The 22,902-nt window shown below is 40.8% G+C and overlaps 1 long non-coding RNA gene across 1 annotated transcript; it reads right to left on the bottom strand.

Moving 5' to 3' along the window:
• Nucleotides 1-13,517: 13,517 nt before the first annotated feature.
• LOC146188464 (uncharacterized) lies at nt 13,518-21,455 on the bottom strand. Its single transcript, XR_014707210.1, has 3 exons — nt 21,404-21,455; nt 18,551-18,611; nt 13,518-13,653 (listed from the first exon to the last, which is right to left on the bottom strand). It is a non-coding gene; the product is annotated as an uncharacterized LOC146188464 (long non-coding RNA).
• Nucleotides 21,456-22,902: the final 1,447 nt, after the last annotated feature.

Genomic DNA, 22,902 nt, shown 5'->3' on the forward strand with positions numbered 1-22,902 from the left:
AATATCAGCTTTCATTCCGTGAATGAATTTTCTAGACTGTTAAAGTGATAAAACGCTGTCGCTCAAGCAATTATAAGGACCTTCAGTGGGATCTGTGGTGATTTAGTCATCGGATGATATCTGAAGTCAATTTATATATGAGGTGCACCATTTTTACACATACTTTTTGTCCAAACAAATTTTATCCAAGGGATAAAAAAAAACATTTCGGAGGCAGGCAAAGGAAACCAGATACATATTGCTGGAAGCTACCTTGAGTGCCAAAGAAAAGGTTTTGTTTGGAATCCTTAATTGACATTATTCACCCTAATTACTGATTGATGACTTACACAATAAATGGTGTTGCTACTTTGAAGAGTACCGGCACAAACCACGTTTGATTATTTGCGATAAAGAACCCTCACGTCTGCATTTTGAGATACAATAGAAAACCACGAAAATACAAAAATCAGATTCCCGGACAATACAATTGAGGACTTGGCTCGACAGCCCTGTGTAGCGTTAGACCTACAAGTTGCCAATGGTTTCTTCGTCCGCGCCAGCACATTTCTCCAACAAAACTGTATTTGTATTTTACAGATGAAAAATAGTGTTCCACTCATTTGTATCCTTACCGCTTTGTAGTCATTATCCGCATTCCAAAGGTCGGCGCGCTCATTATATCTCGAGACTTCATGTGCGCCAAAGGGCCGACGGGAAGCAACAATCGCCAGGATGTCACCCTTACTCATGCATGGGGCTAGCCATCATAGCGGCAGGTTGTTTTGTACGCTCAAAATCATGTTATGAGCAGCACAATTGAGGTGCGCGAATGGGCTGGTAACGGTTTCGGTATCTACATAACCCCGAATTTATAATTTACCTGCCGCTGGCAAAAAAGGCACAGATCAGGTTTCTAACCGCAAATATTGAAACAGGGGTTTCCGAACGTGCTCACCGACTCTGTAAGTCCTATTTATTGTCTAAAGTGAATATTTAGTACTTAAAGCGAATGCCCTTACTTCCCTACGTACAAAATAAAAATTTTCTGCGCTGTCCTAAGAGGCTGCCAGCAATGCGCCACCGGTTTCTATCGTCTCTTTCTAATCGTTTATTTATAACCCTTGGCTCAAGCTATGAGGCGCAGCATGTGTAATATCGTTTGAATAAAACCTGCAAGAGATCATATATATGGATAGATTTGTAAGGTTTACAGATTTCACTTTCAAATTCTACGGGAATCGCGTCACTGCGGCCTTTCTTGAAAATTGGCACCTAAGAGCGCTATATTCGTGGCTAAAATAAAGTACTCAACGTATTGATTCAGCTTAGCAATTGCAGCTGTAACAGAAAGTGAGGGCTGGCGACACCTATGGTGTGCCTAGCTTTAAAATTTTTTTAGATGGCACAACCGTTCGAAATAAGGAATATTAAAAAAAGGCCCTTGATATTGGCTTTCTCACAGCGTATTAGATAAGAAAGATAATTGAGGTCCCATGGCCATCTTTCCTTTCAAATGAAATTCTTATATGTGGTGGCCGAATATCTAGACACAAAAGAATTAACCTTAGCTTTTCAATATATGCGTAGTTTCCTCGAAAAAATTTTTTATGGTATATCTCTACAGGTAGAAAACGCTGTTTTTGCCATTTCAAAATGTTGCAAATTTGGATACCATGATTTTGTCATCTATTTTTTACTCACTAAATATATGCAGGTTTTACATTTACAAACACTGTTAGAAACCTGTTTTCTTTTTGCAGTTGAGTTATTAAAAAATCGCAAACTTTGCTTCAGGAGCGATACGCTGCAAAAATATTCATTTTTAACCTTATGTACTGGCATATGATGCTTTAGGTTGGTTGCACTAAATATGTTTTCACTTTCTGACGCATGTTCTTAATTCCAGGCAGTATCTGGAGCTCCGACCACTAGGTGTGTTCTCCACAACGCATCAAAATTGCCCAGAATTCGAAAACAGCAGTAAAGGGCAAATTTGCTGCAATTAAAAAAAGATCCTCTTCAAGTTTCTTTCAAATTCCTCTAAAAAATCTTCAGTGCCTCAAAAATATCACAGAGTAAAAAGTGTTGCGTTGTACTGTTTAAAAATATAACATTAGATATTAAACCGAGTGCTTGTGGTGTTAATGGCCAAATTCAGCCTGCATTCTTGCAAGATCCAATAATATCTTGGAATAGAAACTATTTCTCTACATTATATAGGTTCCATTCTTTATTTCTGAAAAAAATTGAAGCTCTAGATTTGTGTGTGTTTCTGCATATTTTTTTTGAAATTGGACAAAGGTAAGAAAATGGTACAATAAGGAAAACTAATTACAATGAAAGAAACAGCCGCAACACCAATTTTTATCAAAATCTGTGGAAGCAATGCAAAGTACTTTGTCAATATGAGTCAGTAAATATACACCCTTTTTCTGCTTCTGGGCAAATACTTAATATAGCTTAAAATGGTATTAATTCACTATTTCTGTCAATTTCATGGCAGAACGCAAGTGAAGGTTGAACGTTTTCTCTGTCCTGCATTCTCTTTTATTGCTAGGTGCAATAGTATTCTATCTAATTTATTAATATATTATTCCATTTCTCAGCTTTGACCACAAGGAAAAATACCATATTTTTGAAGCTGATTTTTCATTGTGTAATATTTATAATTACGATCATAAGCAAATCGTTTTGCAGCATAATAATTTTGGTGGCGTTGCAGAGAACACACATAGCAGCTTAGAGCTCCAAATTCTTCTTAAATTAACAATATGACCGGCAAAATAAACACAGAATGTTTTAGTGCAAACAACGTAACGCATCACGCCAGTATGTAAGGTTGAACATTAACATTTTTGTAGCTCGTTCTTGAAGCAAAGTTTGTGATTTTTTACTAAATCAACTGAATCAATGAAACACACTTTTAATACTTCTTATACAAGTAGACGTTACGCAAATGCGGTGAGTAAAAAACAATGGATGACAAAATTTTACGCAACCAGCCGGCCTCCAAACGCGCAACTTTTTGAAACTACAAAAACGGCGTTTTCCAGCTTTAGTGATAGACGTTTTTTTTTAGAGAATACTATGCCGCATCTTGCAAACCTAAGAGTCATTCCTTTGTGTCGAGACATTAGCCCACGACATATGAAATTTTAATTGAAAAAAAAATGGTCATGGCACCCCGATTACTGTTCCTGTCCGAAGACATCCATAGTTGTTTTCATTTCCTCTCTTCAAACAGGCAGGTTTAGCCAATGCAGCGAATAAAAATATCATCGCATATATTAAAGATTTGCGCGCTATACGTTATACCTAAAGCCACCTATATTGTCAAAACTGTCATCCGTTATTTGTAGCTGAAACAACATCACAAAATGGATTCGATTGCAAATTGTTCGCTAGTAAATAGACGTACGAGATGACACACGTATACTTTGGAGAATACAATTTAGGAAAGAGCAGATACAAACTACAGGCGAATAATGCTATGATATGGAGCATATGTATAACTCCGGTTAACAGTAAAAAAATCAACTTTTAACATATTGATATATTCGACAAACTATTGCATGTTCACATAGGAACACAATTAATGAGCTCATCCACGCATCTAATGTCTATGGGCATTAGATGTGTGGATGACTTCGTTTTATTCCAAGTCGTGCGTCACTCAAAATAACTGAACCAGGAAAAATGTATTATCTACACAATTTTAGTGAGTATACCACAAAATATAATAAGGTGCTTCATATATATCACATCACCTAGCAAGTGAAATGGGATAACAGAAGTAATCAGACTAACTCTGATCAGTATTTCGCTTTTGCGCAAACTTTTGCGCTATATTCGTGGCTAAAATAAAGTACTCAACGTATTGATTCAGCTTAGCAATTGCAGCTGTAACAGAAAGTGAGGGCTGGCGACACCTATGGTGTGCCTAGCTTTAAAATTTTTTTAGATGGCACAACCGTTCGAAATAAGGAATATTAAAAAAAGGCCCTTGATATTGGCTTTCTCACAGCGTATTAGATAAGAAAGATAATTGAGGTCCCATGGCCATCTTTCCTTTCAAATGAAATTCTTATATGTGGTGGCCGAATATCTAGACACAAAAGAATTAACCTTAGCTTTTCAATATATGCGTAGTTTCCTCGAAAAAATTTTTTATGGTATATCTCTACAGGTAGAAAACGCTGTTTTTGCCATTTCAAAATGTTGCAAATTTGGATACCATGATTTTGTCATCTATTTTTTACTCACTAAATATATGCAGGTTTTACATTTACAAACACTGTTAGAAACCTGTTTTCTTTTTGCAGTTGAGTTATTAAAAAATCGCAAACTTTGCTTCAGGAGCGATACGCTGCAAAAATATTCATTTTTAACCTTATGTACTGGCATATGATGCTTTAGGTTGGTTGCACTAAATATGTTTTCACTTTCTGACGCATGTTCTTAATTCCAGGCAGTATCTGGAGCTCCGACCACTAGGTGTGTTCTCCACAACGCATCAAAATTGCCCAGAATTCGAAAACAGCAGTAAAGGGCAAATTTGCTGCAATTAAAAAAAGATCCTCTTCAAGTTTCTTTCAAATTCCTCTAAAAAATCTTCAGTGCCTCAAAAATATCACAGAGTAAAAAGTGTTGCGTTGTACTGTTTAAAAATATAACATTAGATATTAAACCGAGTGCTTGTGGTGTTAATGGCCAAATTCAGCCTGCATTCTTGCAAGATCCAATAATATCTTGGAATAGAAACTATTTCTCTACATTATATAGGTTCCATTCTTTATTTCTGAAAAAAATTGAAGCTCTAGATTTGTGTGTGTTTCTGCATATTTTTTTTGAAATTGGACAAAGGTAAGAAAATGGTACAATAAGGAAAACTAATTACAATGAAAGAAACAGCCGCAACACCAATTTTTATCAAAATCTGTGGAAGCAATGCAAAGTACTTTGTCAATATGAGTCAGTAAATATACACCCTTTTTCTGCTTCTGGGCAAATACTTAATATAGCTTAAAATGGTATTAATTCACTATTTCTGTCAATTTCATGGCAGAACGCAAGTGAAGGTTGAACGTTTTCTCTGTCCTGCATTCTCTTTTATTGCTAGGTGCAATAGTATTCTATCTAATTTATTAATATATTATTCCATTTCTCAGCTTTGACCACAAGGAAAAATACCATATTTTTGAAGCTGATTTTTCATTGTGTAATATTTATAATTACGATCATAAGCAAATCGTTTTGCAGCATAATAATTTTGGTGGCGTTGCAGAGAACACACATAGCAGCTTAGAGCTCCAAATTCTTCTTAAATTAACAATATGACCGGCAAAATAAACACAGAATGTTTTAGTGCAAACAACGTAACGCATCACGCCAGTATGTAAGGTTGAACATTAACATTTTTGTAGCTCGTTCTTGAAGCAAAGTTTGTGATTTTTTACTAAATCAACTGAATCAATGAAACACACTTTTAATACTTCTTATACAAGTAGACGTTACGCAAATGCGGTGAGTAAAAAACAATGGATGACAAAATTTTACGCAACCAGCCGGCCTCCAAACGCGCAACTTTTTGAAACTACAAAAACGGCGTTTTCCAGCTTTAGTGATAGACGTTTTTTTTTAGAGAATACTATGCCGCATCTTGCAAACCTAAGAGTCATTCCTTTGTGTCGAGACATTAGCCCACGACATATGAAATTTTAATTGAAAAAAAAATGGTCATGGCACCCCGATTACTGTTCCTGTCCGAAGACATCCATAGTTGTTTTCATTTCCTCTCTTCAAACAGGCAGGTTTAGCCAATGCAGCGAATAAAAATATCATCGCATATATTAAAGATTTGCGCGCTATACGTTATACCTAAAGCCACCTATATTGTCAAAACTGTCATCCGTTATTTGTAGCTGAAACAACATCACAAAATGGATTCGATTGCAAATTGTTCGCTAGTAAATAGACGTACGAGATGACACACGTATACTTTGGAGAATACAATTTAGGAAAGAGCAGATACAAACTACAGGCGAATAATGCTATGATATGGAGCATATGTATAACTCCGGTTAACAGTAAAAAAATCAACTTTTAACATATTGATATATTCGACAAACTATTGCATGTTCACATAGGAACACAATTAATGAGCTCATCCACGCATCTAATGTCTATGGGCATTAGATGTGTGGATGACTTCGTTTTATTCCAAGTCGTGCGTCACTCAAAATAACTGAACCAGGAAAAATGTATTATCTACACAATTTTAGTGAGTATACCACAAAATATAATAAGGTGCTTCATATATATCACATCACCTAGCAAGTGAAATGGGATAACAGAAGTAATCAGACTAACTCTGATCAGTATTTCGCTTTTGCGCAAACTTTGTAAGTTTTTAGGCAGGCTTTTCCACCTATTATCCTCTTCTTAATACCCCTGCCACCCACAGGACACACATCTTCTGGGGGTTGTCGGTTTTCGCACCAGTAATACAACTCAATTGATCCATTTCTACGTAGAAATCGCTCCCAATGCGCATCTAAAAAAATGAAAGCATGTATGTGCAGGCTAAATCATTCACGCATGATAAAACAATATGATTTGAACAATAAAATCAAATGATCACACCCAGAGCAACAAGAAACTGGTGGAGAGATAGAAATTGAAGCAATGAAAGAAGGTTGCTTACTGAACAAAGCCTATCGCAAGAGGTCCTGCGTCTATAAGAATAGGCATAAAATTAAGGCACGTTTAAAGGTGCATGCAGCAGATGAAGTGATGCAGCGTTACCTTTCTTCTTCAATGCAGTGATAGGTATAAATATTACAGCAATTGCTAGGCATCTCAGGTAACCCCATTGAAAACCTCATCCAAGGTGCCGAGCAGCAGTGGCGTGTTATTTGCAGCTGTTAACGGAAAGACAGGCTATCCTATGAATGCATGCGCATTTCCTCCTTTTTGTACCTTGAATAAAAGCAACTGAACATTGAGTGTTGTAAGAGGTGCAGCGTCCCTAGGAATGGGGAACCAAATTAAGTTTTAGTAAACAGAGGTACAAAAAGGAGCAAATATGCCTGCAATAATAGCATGATGGCCTACGTTTTGATCAACAGTTGTAAACAACCTGTCACTGCCAGTCGGTTCTTCAGATAGGCTTATCAATGCCAGAGCTTAAGGCTAAGAGCAATATGAGTAATATTTATTGCGGTCACGGCCGTAAACAATTGTAGCGGAACACTCCATTACAGTAGCTATTCAACCGTCCATTTATACATATCGTTCATTAAAGAACCATGCACATCATATTAAGTTGCTCTTTTCTACTCCCAAATCATTTTCTATAGAATACGTAGATAGCTGCTTCGGTTTCAACATTTTCGCACGATGGCTATGGCGCGCACTTCATGCATACGGTACGGTACGTGAGATACGAAGAGCTGTAATTGCCGAACAGGCGGACCTGACGTCCTGTCCCATTTCGCCTGAAAGTGCGCGCCGTGATCGAGCGCTTCGCGAGCAATATATTGCGGACAATATGGTCGCCTCATACCGGCCGTCAATGTTTTGTACAATGTGTCCCGCGTACACGTTGTTTACTTTGCAGTGACAGGGACGCAGTGCACACAAGGCTTATGTGCCTTTTTGCTTGTACTGTTATTTTCCCCCGCTTTCGAAGCGCGTCTGCGAAATCGCTCTCCTATTGTCGCGCTTTCTGATAACGCCCTCACCTGAAGGCGGATGCTCAGAAGGGGGGCTTCGATTAAGAAAATTTTGAAAAGGGGCTGACTTTCTCTGTTCACGGCTTTCAATTCCTCAATATGATATTAGCCATTATAAAAGTGGAGGTTCATTATAACTCAATTATAGCCTAATCATCAAGCGGCATCACGCACATAATGTCCGCCCCACTGTAACATTCGCATGCACAGACGGCACGAACAGATTTCAAAACTTGGTCTGTACATCTCAAAACTAAAAAAAACTTCCCTTAACTCTTACCAAACTCCAAGCGAACATGGCTTCCTTCGCGCAGCAGAGACGCTGCCCAAAATATATGTACAAAGCCGGGCGCATAGTATCAAGTTACTAATTGATTGCGGCGCGCTAGACAGTCAAAAAGCTGCGCAAATGGCTGCCTGCAGTGTTCTGTCGCACGTTGGTGGCACACACACCTGTTATGCACGGCTCCTCTATTTAAGCGCAAAAGCCAAAAAGTTAGAACCCGTTTGGAGGAGAATGTGCGCATCTAAAAATACTGCCGCAGTGCTAACGTCCATGCACAATCGAACTGCAGACATTTTAATGGGTAAACCATAGGCCATGGATGAGTAGACTCCTAATCATACCTGGATAAACCACCGGGTAGCGTGTACTGCCGAAGTGGTTGGCCATATGTGGGTAAGCCATGGCAGCGGAGTGATAAGCATTGACTTCAATAGCTGCAGTGTTTTTTATGAACTTATAGATTGTAACGATCAAGTGGCTAGATTTCCGTGTTCACACTTCAGCACTCAAGAGTTGTAAATAAACGCTTATGCGTGATAAGAATGCAGACGGATCTAGTGATTTCGGCATGTGTGGAAAGCGACATTCACCCGTTTAAGTGAGCTACCCACAAAATCAGTCGAAAGCGTATATCAGCTAACTAGCGGCCAGTGCAGCAGTCGTGGGCTTAGATCGCTTGTGTATATTATATCTAGTCCTTTCAAAAAAATGCAAATGGTCGCCGAACATTCTCTTGGTAACGATATTTAGTATAAACTGTTTGCACATCGTAGAAAGCTTAGGAGCGGCAAAAAATTTGCGCGCCAGTCATATGCGAAGACAGCCGACAATCAAGCACTGATTCCTAGTGTGGGATGGAACACTGGCTTTCTCAGCCGTATTGCTATGGAGGCGATCAAAATGCAACAGGGCACATGCTATGCAATGTATGTGCGTCTTTCATCCTAATAAACCCAAGGCAGCTGAAACTAGTCTGGAACCCATCAGTATAGTGTTTCTCATTGACCATGAATTTCGGTACATGAATCCTGGAATTTTCTACATCTTCCTAAAATAATGCGCGCGATTTTATATGCCTCGTAATAATGTTGTAAATTTTGTTTCCTCATTGTTTTTGTGCAGGTGCCGTTAGCGAAAAAGTTGGGGTCGACGCTTTGGAGGCACACGCCTTTATTCGCAGCTGGCTGCCTGGTTCCTGTGACAGAATGGGTGAAGAAAAAAGGCATTATGCTGAAACCTCCCCAGACGAACCAAGCATGCCACCTGTGAATGCAATTGCAGGGTCAGCCCCCTCACTACGCCTATGAGTGTGCCCTCCCGCTCCCTGGCTCCTTCCACTTCCACAGAGCCCGCCCTGCACTGCCCAACTCTGCCCCTGCCCTGCACGCTCTGCTGCCACTCTGCCTGCCACTGCCCCGCCAGCTGCGGCTGTGTGTGCCCTCAGCGCTGGCTAGTAACACCTGCCGTCTAGTAACAATTGCAATAAATATCATCTTTTTGTGAACCCTGCCATTTTTTCGTGAATATCTACTGGTTGCTCATGAGCGGGAATTTGAATTATTATCGCCTCTCCTATTTGAAAGGCCATTATTGTCCCAGCAATAAGTTCGATGTGCGGTCACGAATATGGCTTGAATGCAAAAGGCTGCATTTTGTGGCCTGAACAGGCAGTGCCACAAAATGTGTAATCTTGACATCATCAATGGTACATGAATCGAGTAGCCGGTGTACCCATGAACCATTGGATCAATATTGGTATCGACAATATGCGGCATGAATGGAGTAGCCAGTGCACCTGCAATGGCTAACCATTGGTGTGATATTGGCATTGACAATGGGTCATCAATGGAATAGCTGGTATTATACAAATATTGGTAATACAATGATGGTATAATGCTGGACAGTATTGGCAAGAATCATTGTGCATGAATGGAAAGTCTAATATTGTGCCTACATTGGTGGCTCCAGCTTGTTTGAACGCTGGACCAGTCTTGGAACGAAAGATGGGCCAAGAATGGAGAATGTAGTAAAATGCCCAAATGCCAATAACAATCCAATATTGATGCCATTCTTTCCCAGTGATGAACTATTGTTGGACCAATGCTGGTGTGCTGCTTGGGTAGTGCGACAGATACTGCACCTTTCAATACTGTGCATCAAATATTACTTGCCCTCACATCGCACAGCACACGGACGCCTTTCCTTAGCACCTCCATCTATGCGCAGCCGCCAGCTGTCGAGAACCTACCCGGGAAATTCGGCACATTAGTCCAGCATCTTAAAATACGGACCACCACGGCTGGGCAGATATTGTTCCTGTTAGCACTCCTAGTTGTTTTCGTGATGTAGTCTATTTGAGCCATACTAACATTTATATATTAGGTATCCAATAATTACGTGCCTTGTAGCGGTAATATACAGCGTGTTTATTTTTTGCACGGGTGCATGCAACCGAATATTCCTTTTCCGTTGTCGACTATGGGAGCTCCTTTTCCATAGAAATTTTGTGACACCACTAAACAACGACTACTACAGTTCAGGTTCTGACACCCTGAAAATGTCCCTGAATTAAGCTGTATATGCAGATGCCGCGAGTAACGAAGATGATCCGTATAGGTGTGCGATTTGCAGGATACGCAAGCCAAGATAGGAAGACCAGCCAGGCTAACCTTGCCTGGGACTATGTAAATCATCGCCAGCCATAGACGCGACAATCTTTGGTTGCATGACAGACAGCTAAGCTCTGAAAAGTATGGTGATATGCACGCATTACTCGATCATTCTCTTCTCTGCCAGAGCAAGTGCACGTTACTGACTTCAACATTTTTTTACTCTTGCTACGCCGAGGATATCATAATTAGGCGTCCATTGGGACAGATGGCTTTGAACATTGCTACATTGGCGGGTATGTATCATAATTATGCGTCCATTGGGACAGATGGCTTTGAACATTGCTACATTGGCGGCTATGTGCCGTGCTGAAGGAAAGTATCGTTGTGCAAGCACTCCTGCAGACAGAATTCGAAGCGCACTGGTCAGAGGTATATGGGAACATGTACGCATCGAAATCTGCGACGCTCCACTGCCAAAGAAAGTACCATCCATTGTGGGTGCGGCTCCTTCAGCGCTCTTTCAGCCACGGCTTTTGTGAGCGAAATTAAGCAAGCCATACACACCTATATAAAATGATGAACCTCTGGCACCGCCAGAAGTATTCTACTCAACTTTGACCCCAATGGTAACACGAGAAATAGTTACACTCTGGGGTGCAACAAACGCTGTTAACCCAGGCAGCCCATACATACTCCAATACGAGGCTGTGGGCGCCGTGAACGCCTTGGAATACATACTGTGGACGCCGTCTTAGACAGAGCATGTGGGCAAAATACCCACACCGCACAGCTGACTTTACGGAGAGCACAAGGTGGTGCAGAAAAACCCTGAAACCGTATATATGAAACAATAACCTTCCAGATTCCTCAAGTCAGAAATCAACTCGAACTGCCTCTTCTGTGAGGTGGAAAGTTGGGCGAGTTGGTAATTAGACATGATTGAAAAAATACACTGAGGCAAAAAGGACGACGGCTAAACAATTAAAGCTTGTAAACTTTTAAAGCGCTTGTCCAGTTCTTTAAGTGTTTAGTAGTCGCCTTTTCTTGCGCAGCAACTTTTTTTTTTCAAATATGCCACTTATCTTGGCAAAAGGTAAATGTAAATCACTAAATGTACGACAGTTGGGCTACACTACTTGCACTACCTCTGATCTCTCCTTGATGCGTCATGTAATATAAAGGCCAGCGACGACCCGGATGTAAAGATCCGAGCCATGGCGTGGGGCGTGTCGCCCGGTGTCATCATCGGCGGGGTCGCGCCTACTGGCCACCTTCTAGCACTACCTACATTTTGCCCATGAAATTATAGCTGACTTATTTCTCGCTTAAAACATTGACGGCAAATTCGGCATTTTTTTTTTGTTTACCTAAGGGCCTTGCTTAAAATGTGGCAATATTGAAAATCGCTAGTGATTTTGTGTACTGTTTCTAGAGCTTCTTTATTACGACGAAGATGGCCTCAAATATCTTCAGTAACCGATATCACTCCGGCCTTGGTGAAATTATAATCAGGATGATATTTGCCTATTCCTTTTATAATATTTATTATATATTGAGCGTATATTTGCAATTAGAATATAATAGCGAAGATCGGTGCGTCTGTTTCCGAATTTGATATGCGACGATATTCAACTTGCTTATGTGGCACGATGCTCAAAGCTACCTTCTCTAGAAACAAAACGACTCACGCTTATGGATTTAAAGTGCCCATAGAAAGCCCACCTTCCCCCCACCCCTTTTTCTGCCAGCTGAACAGAATCATAGCATGCCGGGGCTCAAGGGGGGGGGAGAAACCTTAAAAAGGTGTTAGAGTTGATGGCTGCCATGAGGCTATTTCATCCTTCTCGACGGTCACAAATAATGCTGCAAGTGCGTCATCTGTAATCTCTTTTTCCACGTTCAATTTCTCTTGGATGACCTGGAGATTAAGGTAATATAGTTCTCTAACTATCAATAGATCTCTGTCTCATAGTTTGAAAATAATTAGATGATTACATTTACTTGCGCAAAAAATTGCTTATCGCAATTGTTTTTTTTTCCACTTTACAAAACAAAGCCACTGTGTGAGAATCCCTATTTACGTAGGTCAAGGAGTGTAAATTCACTACACCATGCAAAGCTCTAGATGTAAAAGCGGCAAGAAAATATTCCCAGAATTCGATTCCACGCGTGCTGCTGCTTGTCTTTTATGTGATTTCATTTGTCTCTGAAGAATTCTTAAACAGCTCGCTTTCCGAGTTGTTCTCTGGATTTTCCGAGAGAATAGTACGTAAAATTTCACCGTGTTCATGGAATGGTATTCAAACCTTTGTAGCATCGCTGTAAAAATAATTTTAAAGAGAACCGAAAGCTTTTGAATTCTCCCTGAAAGAGAAAGAAGTAATGTACAACTCTTTATTTCTAGAGCACGCTGTACGAAGGCTATCTTGCGCAAAAAATTGCTTATCGCAATTAATTTTTTTTCCATTTTACAAAACAAAGCCACTGTGTAAGAAACCATATTTACGTAGGTCAAGGAGTGTAAAATTCACTACACCATGCAAAGCTCTAGATGTAAAAGGGCAAGAAATTATTTGCAGAATTCGATTCCACACGTGCTGCAGCTTGTCTTTTATGTGATTTCATTTGTCTCTGAAGAATTCGTAAACAGCTTGCTTTCCGAGTCGTTCTCTGGATTTTCCAAAAGAATAGTACGTAAAATTTCACCGTGTTCATGGATGGTATTCAAACCTTTGCAGCATCGCTGTAGAAATAATTTTAGAGAAATCCGATAGCTTTTGAATTCTCCCTCAAAGAGAAAGAAGTAACGCACAACTCTTTATTTCCAGAGCACGCTGTGAGAAGGCTATCTTCGGTAGAAAACTCCCTGCACACATCTTCAGGAAGATTGTCCATGGTAGAGTGTCTGCCGGCATTCAGTTCTTGTATTTGGTAGTTCAATCCGAAGAATTATCTAAGCTTTCCTCCCTTCACTGGGGAGGCGGGCCCGGTTTCACTAAATGACCCAAGATAGGAGTACCGCCTCCTGCTGATAGAGTTACTGGAAAAAAATGAAAAGCATATATTAGTTCACTTGTTCTTCTACATTCTAATTCAACAGTGATTGGAAATATATTTACGGTGACTCGACTATGCTTACACAATGATTAAAACTGTACCAAAGCATTACAGCTGGAGGAAACAGAAGCCATTATTTTGAGCATTTTATTCGTTTTCTCAAAGTATTTCTGTACTCTGTTCCCATGAATATAGAAATAATGAGGAAAATATACGGTTGCATTTACAGAAAAACATTCAATGTCTAACTATACTTCGGGCTATAAAAGGGTGTGCTTAATGATTTCAATCACTCTATTTTCGATAAACGAGAGTTTACTCAGCGAATAGAGCCGCTTTCATTCGTACGGCCTGAATGTGGAGAGGCGATCATACCGGAGAGGTCGCTGGGGACAATGTTGAACGTAATCGATGGGACCTGCATAGCCGTATTCAGTGCGCAATAACATACAGCATGCCAGTACCTTCTGCTATAACACAGCAGCATAAGCAAGTTCCGGTAGGTATCTATTCATTCTTTTTGAAGTTTAGAAAGTAAAAACGTCTCGACAAAGCGTTTTAGCACACAGTTTTTCAAAAATTTGGAGCGGTTGCTTTAAGCTTACCAGCCGCACAATATGGCTTGCAGTGAATTCCCAGAACTCCAAATCTTCTGGAAATAATTCTTTGGTCCTATACTCTCAAATAGCTAGGACTTTCAGGAGTGTAGAAAAAAACAACTGGCAACATTAGTAAGAAGAAAACCTCCTGGGCTCCTAAGAAGAAGAAACCTACAAAACATTGGGCATACTACTTCAATGCCGTCTGCAAATATTCATTGGGTACTGATGTGTCCACTGCTTGTCGTCAAGATCAACACGGACTTGACAAAAGTGTTTCCTTGAATTGCCCCGTTGGTAAGACACCCGACTACTGTCCGGAGTGCCCGTGTTCGAACCCGACCTCGGCGGCTGCGTGTCGGTGGAGGCGAAACGAAGAGGCGTCCGTGTGCAGTGCGTTGTCAGCGCACGTTAAAGATCTCCAGGTGGTCGAAATTACTCCGCAGCCCTAGACTACGGCTCCTCTTTCTCTCTTTCTCTTTCCACTTTCACTCCCACCTTCCTTCCTTCCCTTACGGCGTAGTTCAGGTGTCCACAAAATTAAGTGTGACAGTACTGCGCCTTCCCCTTCCTGTGAACCAACAATTATTATTATTTGGTTTGGTTTGGTTTGTGCGGTTTAACGTCCCAAAGCAACTCAGGCTATGAGAGACGCCGTAGTGGAGGACTCCGGAAATTTCGACCACCTGGGGTTCTTTAACGTGCACTGACATCGCACAGCACACGAGTGCCTTGCTTTTCGCCTCCATCGAAAAGCTGCCGTCGAGGCCGGGATTCGATCCCGCGTCCTTGGGAACAGTAGTCGAGCGCCGTAACCACTGCGCCACCCCGGCGGGGTAATTATTATTATTTGAATTTCCCCGTCTGAGACGATTTCCTATGAAGGCGGAGCCTTTAATGCCTGAACGTTATAAGTAACAGTTGTCAACAGAAATGTCGCGCTTTTCAGTTGGTAGAAATGATCGCGACTTAACAGTGCTCGAATTTCAAACGGGGCCAATTGTACTTAGGGTAGGAACCATGCAACCAATTAAAAATATATGGTGTAGTGATGCTGCAAGTAATTGGGACACCATTTAGTTAACGGTTATGTAGCCATACAGCTTATTTACCTAATTAAAATATTTATTCAAAAATTAGTTTCCTAAATATACACTTAGTCAAGCGAGCCTGTACTTACAACTGAGCGAAGTGATAGTCAATTACATTATTGGGCGAATTGTCAGAGTAGTGGTAATTAGGTTATTAGCGCTAGTTTATGCTTGCTGAATCTGAACTATGCCATACTGATAGGTATGCTTCGTACTGACAATTGACTGAAGTATAATACACCAATTAGCTAATTAGCGTGTCTGTGCTAATAAGCAAGGTTATAGGCAACTAGTGAAAGTTTATGCTTAGAGAATTGGGCCTTTTTGTTGCCGGTAATTACGTCCTACGGCAAAATTGCACCAGTCTCTCATTACTGCATCCGCCTTGAAGCACTTCAGTGAGCCAAAGTGTCCCCTGAATTTTATGACACCATCGAACTCGACACCTAATAGAACCAGGCCATGCTTACAAGTTTCGCACGTTATAGTGTTGCTATCGCTTTGAATAGTTTCATATTTGGCGCGGTTTCTGTTCAAGTAAAAAACAGTAATCTGTAACGCACATTAACATGAAAGTTTATGAATCACACATCCCGCAACCAAAATTTCAAATTGACGCTAGAATGCTGCCAGATTTGCAATGGGTAAAATAAAAAAATTTATTCCATTGAAAAAGAGATTCGAATATAAAAGAGTAACAATATCATGAGTTGCTAGCCGGTAGCGCAATTGCTGAGGTGTTAGATTTAGTCACTGCAAGTATAAAAATCTTCCGTATAAGGACATAGTCAGAGTGGCTGAAATCAGTCAATAAGGTCAAAGCTGCTTCTTACTCGTCGTGCCGCTGTGAGATTTGATCCTTGGCTCAAAATGTCACATTCAGCGAATTATATGCAAATCTGTTGCGAGATGCCGTTCAAAAAGATTGGATTACTCAGCAGAACTCGCTCGATTTCGAAGCCTATATGTGCTCATGAACAGCTGTCTTGAAAGAAGCAATACCGCAGCTGATTTACATTGTTTACGTACGCGTCGCCATTGACTTATTTCAGTCACAGAAAGTAAATCGTTTGCAATCCCAATTGGCGACCCTGCCCTAAAGTCAATAACTGACTGTACGATTTGCTGCAAAGAAGCTCAAACTCCCAGCAGCTGACCGCCGATTTTATTCCCGTCAGCGGCCCAGAAAACACGAAATGCGCTTTTCTAAACAATCAAACATTTTAAATGGGTGTGGCTGCGTTTAAGGAGCTTTACATGAAAAGCCCCAATGTTTATTTGATTATTCCTGTTGTGCTATCTCCCCCCTTCACCAAATACCTGAATTTAAACCACGCCTTATTGCGAAAGGCAATTGCTCGGGGAAATGCGACGTATCATAAGCATCCAGGATGTTTCAGCAGGATATAACAGAAATTCAACGTGACTTTTCTATTTACCCTAAATCGTACACTCAATGCCTGGCAATTCCGACAACCTTACGTAAAAAGATAACAATTCGCTATTGAACAAGTACTTTCAGATTGAACGTGTTGTAATACATGAGCAGCATAGAATATTTGACTTTCCTCTGCTACGTACCTTTGTATGTCTCTAACATCGATCTATTACATACGCCAATAGACTTTGTGTTCTGGCGTTATTTGAAAATGCTTTTATTTCCGGCATAATTCACACGCAGAGATGTTGAGACGATGCTTCCTAGGCTTCTGCTATCACTGGCGTTAGTGGTGGTAATAACGTCGTACTTTCCATGCGAAGACCGGACGTTGAAGGACAAACATTACAGTTAGTCTAAAGCGTCTCTGACGTCACAGTCGGCAATATGAACTAGAAAATTACTCGTTATCATTACGGAGTAAATCTGAGCAACCGTGCTCGGAAGAAAATCAGCTTGGAGTTGAAAATTCGTGACGCAAATTCGTTGGCGGGTATCACAGAAAGCACGCTGTGTATTTCCAATGTGGGAGTTTTTACATCGTACATGGTGTTCCTTGCAGACAGGCGTTATATACAAAGAACATTAAAGTGAACTCAGATAATCGCTTCATTTCCTTAGCTTGACTGAGAACATAGCACACTAAAAAAGGCTGTAACGATAAAGCCGCATCAACAGAGGACGCTGCCCGACGGATCTTAAATGTTCTCGATCTCGCTGAGACAAAATACTTAGACTAAATTGGCTTCTAGCTCGCGTATATTGCATAGGCTGTGAATTAAAGTGAGAAAAGGTTTCATGGAGTCCGCCATCAGGTTCAGTAAACAGAAGGTAAATTAAAATTCAGGATTTTAACAACACTTTTTTTCTTGATTACTAGTAACTCCTGTCCTAGCCCGAAACATATAACGGCTTTGGAGTTTCCACGCCCAAGTTTAATGAATTCAAAAACGGTAGTAAATAGATAACACAACATATTTTAATGTTGTCCAATATAAAACAGTCAGGGCCCCAATATAACGTTTTTGTGGTGAGGAGAAATTGACATTTTGTGCACCTGTGATGCCATATGATGGGCCTTAAGGCCAGACTACTAATAATTACGCAAAGATGGCGCAAAAACAAGGTTTGCAGGATAAGTTTTATGATGTCTTCGACTCTTGGCACTCATGGAGCACGCATGTAGTACCTGACAAACCAACACCACTACAATCGCATCATGTTGCTGCATGCGCCGGCGTCTCTAGTTAGCAATAGCTCTAGACACCATTTGTGGGCACGTTGAATAGCCTCAGAGACAGATAACAGTCTTGGAGCTGTACAGGAGTGTACATAAAACTCCACGAGTACCGTCAGCCAAAGCCACTATTAGATTGTTAGCGGGGAACAAAATATAAGTGCACATTGAGGAACCGAACACCTAAAAGGTGCAAAAAGCTGGTCCTCACACGACAAACCTTGAGCTCCCTCATGGTGCTTTCTAACCGTTATTAAAAATGCATTCACGAATGTTGTACTGTAGATTTCCCGTCAGTCGCTTGCAGCTGTGAGTGACCACGGTTCTTAGTTGTAGGTTATACTGTGCGCAGCTTTTGACAGATAAAATAACTTATCAGGAACATTTTTGCAGCAGAGAATAATATACTGCCCCAGGTAGAGTAGGGCGCTGTGATTGCTCTTGCTCTGCACTCGGTGCCCTAATATCTCCTTCAACACAATTGTCTGTAATTGAAACGTATTTTTCTTACGCACCTATAACAACCATCGCCAGCGATAACATGAATCCTGAAAGGTTTTCCATGGCTATTCGGTCCTGCAACAAAAGAAGAAATGTTAATTTGCGTGCTGGTTTTTTGCGTACACTACAATAGGGATACATATTGCCTTCTTCATAGTATGATTCGATTTTAATCGGTTTATGGGTTAACGGTTTAACGAAGAGAAGTAACACAGCACACGACAGACGATGTATTTGATGCCTCCGAGACTATCGACCACCTGCGGTTATTTAACATGCACTAACATCATATAGCTCACAGCTGCCTTGCATTTCACCTCCACTGGAAAGGGGGCGCTGTTGTCCGGATTCGATCTTCCATGTCTGCGTACACCGGACAGTCGCTCTAACCACTCTGACAGCGCAACAAGGGAATCTTCCGATTTGAAAAGGTTATCAGGGCATAGTAATAGTGCACTCACTATCAAATAGTAGGCGTATGTAAGATCAAACATATATGATCATACTCTAGCGGGCACTGCTTATTTTGATGCCTCTGCACCAATTTCTCCGTCGTCTCAATAAAGTAAAAGGGGGGAAGCCTCAGTGCGCAGGTCGACACAATGTTTCGCTAGAATAGCGCTTGTTGTGTCGTCCTCTAACCTTGTGCTCCCGTCCACGTTCCGCGCTGTTACCTCAAGATACAATGTATCGACAAATGAACTTGGCTTCGTATGCTCAGACGAAGACAAGTCCACTTGTCGAAACATCGGTTCGACCTGCGAAATGAGGCTTCCGCCCTCTACCCATGTTCAGTGCTCTGTCATATGTGTTATCCATCTCCCACCTCTCGTAATACCTAGGCGATATGAAAACACTTAACTCCAGATTGTGGATACAAAATAGTTTCTTCCTCTCAGTTTTCTTATACAGAATCCTTATATTAAGAATTATCTGCGAAAGCGATAGCGTTAGTGTGTATGGAAAAGGGCTCTAAAACCAACTGCAAATCGTGTGGGCACATATCTGAAGCCGGCTTGGCAAGTAGAAATATTTTTCAACGCGGGTTAGCTACGCAGAGTCTGCATTTTGAACTATACGTAAGCCGGAGCTGATCTCATACACTGACAACAACCCAGGCGCACTAATCTAGCTTTCGTTTGTACCGCGGCATTTGTTACAATAACCGATCACGCATCGTGCTTTAATACTAGTATATTACGCGGTACCTTCGATGTTGTCATGTTAATCTAGTTAGATATATACTCAAGTTGTTCAAGCCAACCGTTAACGCATACCGCTCGTAATATGCATTAGAAGTAGCAAAAATGTATACCGTAATGATCTCTATCTCCAGCTTGACAGTACCTCTACCGCCTGAATGGAGATGTCCTCTCTCAGATTCCGCCAAATACCCAGTTAATTTGGGTCCCAAAAAACCTCACTAAAGTAAAGCGTTTTTCTTCTCCCTATTACGCTTGCCTTCATTCGGACTTCACTCTGTCAACCTTAGGTAGAAAAGGATATCCTGGATTAGAATTGAGTTTACTGGCTACGCCTTTGTCCGCTAGGCTGTTATTAGCTGATGTTATTTCGCTGATTCATTCGGCACACTTTCTCTCCTTTAACCCTGCACCCACCATTTTCGTTTTATAGTTAAAAGCGTGGTTATCAGTGCAGGTAAACTAAACCAAGTTTAGGCAAACAAACGTAAAAATAAACTACGTGCAGTGCAGCAAAGGTTCTAACCAGGAATTTGGCAGATATTTGCTGAAGGACTTGGTATGAAATCCCATCCGCGAACCAAAAGAGGAATGCCCAGAACACAGGCGCAATGAAAACAACACGAAGCGAGAAACAGAACGGCGGAGCATGATACCAATGGTAATTTAAAAACGGATGCCGAACCTCCTTTATCACAGCCGGGCTCAAAGTTGCCCTTTACGCACAAATAAATCACACTTGCACAACTTTTCCCAAGCGGATGTGTCTGGCCAAAAATCAAAGTTAGCAACAATCACATCCAAGAAATATACAGTGAAACACGACACCGGAGCCTACTATAAACTGTTTTTCAAACGGAAGCCGAACTTCCTCTTTCACACGCGAACGCAGCTTTCTCCTCTGCACCCAAACACATCACACTCGCGCACCTCTCCTTTCTCAAGCAGATGTGTCTGGCGAAGAATGAATGTTAGCCATATTCACGTTCAAGGTGACGTCCTAGCGCCGCTATTCTAGATATCATACTCATACTCGCCCTACAGCCTGTCATTAAGGGAAATCCTAATGTACGTTAAAGTACTCCACGTACTCCCCTACGTGCCGCTATAGCCGGAGTCGCTTTAGGACGTCAGGACCAACAAACCCCATCAAACTAATACTAAAATTGAAATCACAAGGGTGAGATGGCGCACATGCTTCGGCCATGGCAAGTTCGACTGACCCAAGTGCACAGCTTTCTGAATGTCAAACCAAACACATTAAAATTCGGAACGATGTAAGGCCTGTCAGTGATAAAGTCAGACTGATCTTCAATGGACGCGTGAGCAGATAGCACAATACTAGCGATCTCCACCAGCAACATAATCAATCTTAGAGATGGCAACCAATGATTGGTCCCCTTTCTTGATCTAGCCAATTGCTTAGAATCCTTGCTTTCATGTAGCATTATCCAATAATTGTAGCCCCAACGATCCGCAAGAAAGCTATCAACACTAACATTTCAGTGGTACTATATAATCTAAATTATTAAGTCTATTCTTTTATAACTGGTCTAACGTTTCACTCATTGGTATAGTGTTCAAAATGTATTTTTTTAAAAGCGATTGCAAAAACATTAGACGAAAACAATTGATGGAAGGTTCAAAACGGCCAACAAAACTCACACACAGCCTGCTGGGATTTGCTCGACAAGAGAAGTGTCTACTGAACTGATACCTGCATAGCTCGGTATTTATAAAGCGAAAAATTAGACTTGCCCACGTTGTCAAGATGGACCAATATATATATACATTGCTTTTACACAAAATATATGACGACGATCGCCATTTTTAAAGTGCCAAATCGGAGAATATATAGGGTTATTGCGAGGTCATTTTTGATTGACAGCAACAATGACGTTGCACAGTAAGATGTTATTCTCTATAATTACATTTATTCCGTTGGTGAGCCAATCATTGTATGTTTAACCTCTGAAAATGAGAGTGGCAAATTGTTTCAATTTAGATACAGAAATATGGGATGAAATGCTTTTATTTATTAGGGTTGTAACATTTGTACGCTAGACGGATTAGTAGATTGAGCCAGAGTGAATAGCCGCGAAATACCAGGCTGCTATGAATATATACAGATATGAGACTTTGTATCAACGCATAAGCTGCTGTTAATCGGCATTGCAGCATTCAATATGAATATTTCTCCCCTGTTTGGTGACTGCTTGAATGTCTTGTTTATTACTAAACGTTCGTAAAATATTGAGCATATAGCACTTTTAAAAGCGAACACTCAGTTCGCATCAAACCACAAGAAAAACGTAGCGGAGGGTCCTTAAGACCGATTATTTTCGTTGAAGGCAAAGCATGAATATCCGATCGTGTGTTCTTTTAGTCGCCAGTGTAAATCGCCATCGTGCTCTATCTTCTAACTTGGTTATCAATTCAATCCTGTGAGGTTAGAGAAAACGAATGACGCTCACCTAATGCCACTGTACGACAAACTGTAATGTCTCAGCTGTTAAATAGAAAGGAAGGGAAGCTCTAGTCTTACACGACCATTTCTATTGTCCTTAGTTGGAATTCGTGTCTCGAGATAAACTTCCAACTTCTAAAAGACGTATGCTACGTGTAACATGAAATTCCATGAGATAACTCGAAACTCGACGAATGCCTGCGTCCCGAAGTTGATACGAAAGTCCGAATTACTTCAAATTGGGGCGTTGCAACTGAAGATACATCTCCACCGATTATCATCTCTATCCTAATGCGGACTCCAGCTTGCCCAGTAGGCGGATGCGAAATGGGAAGTGAATTGGTATGACATCCCTGAAGAATGCAAAAAAGGCGGTTGTGTCAAAAGTTTGATACGAAATCACGAAATAATTCTCACCATTCTTGCAAATGCCATTCATATCGCACTTTTCTCACTCCGGAGGTGGCCCAGACGTACAATAGAAGTCATAGCCAACACTAAACGGTTTAAACCGAAACCGAGAATAGAAGATCGACTACAAATTATTTTTGGTCGTCGGTGAAAGCGGGTGGTGGTCTGAGAGTACTAAAGTCCTACACAACATCATCAGACTTAAGTATTCCGCCAAGAATCATACGTCTATAATAATTTAGAGAAAAAAAAAAAGACCTTTGTTTAACATTGGTGCAAAAACACT

The sequence above is a fragment of the Amblyomma maculatum genome, chromosome 5 (genome assembly GCF_055883805.1).
Source record: "Amblyomma maculatum isolate TAMU_Amacu chromosome 5, ASM5588380v1, whole genome shotgun sequence".
Lineage (NCBI taxonomy): Eukaryota > Metazoa > Arthropoda > Arachnida > Ixodida > Ixodidae > Amblyomma > Amblyomma maculatum.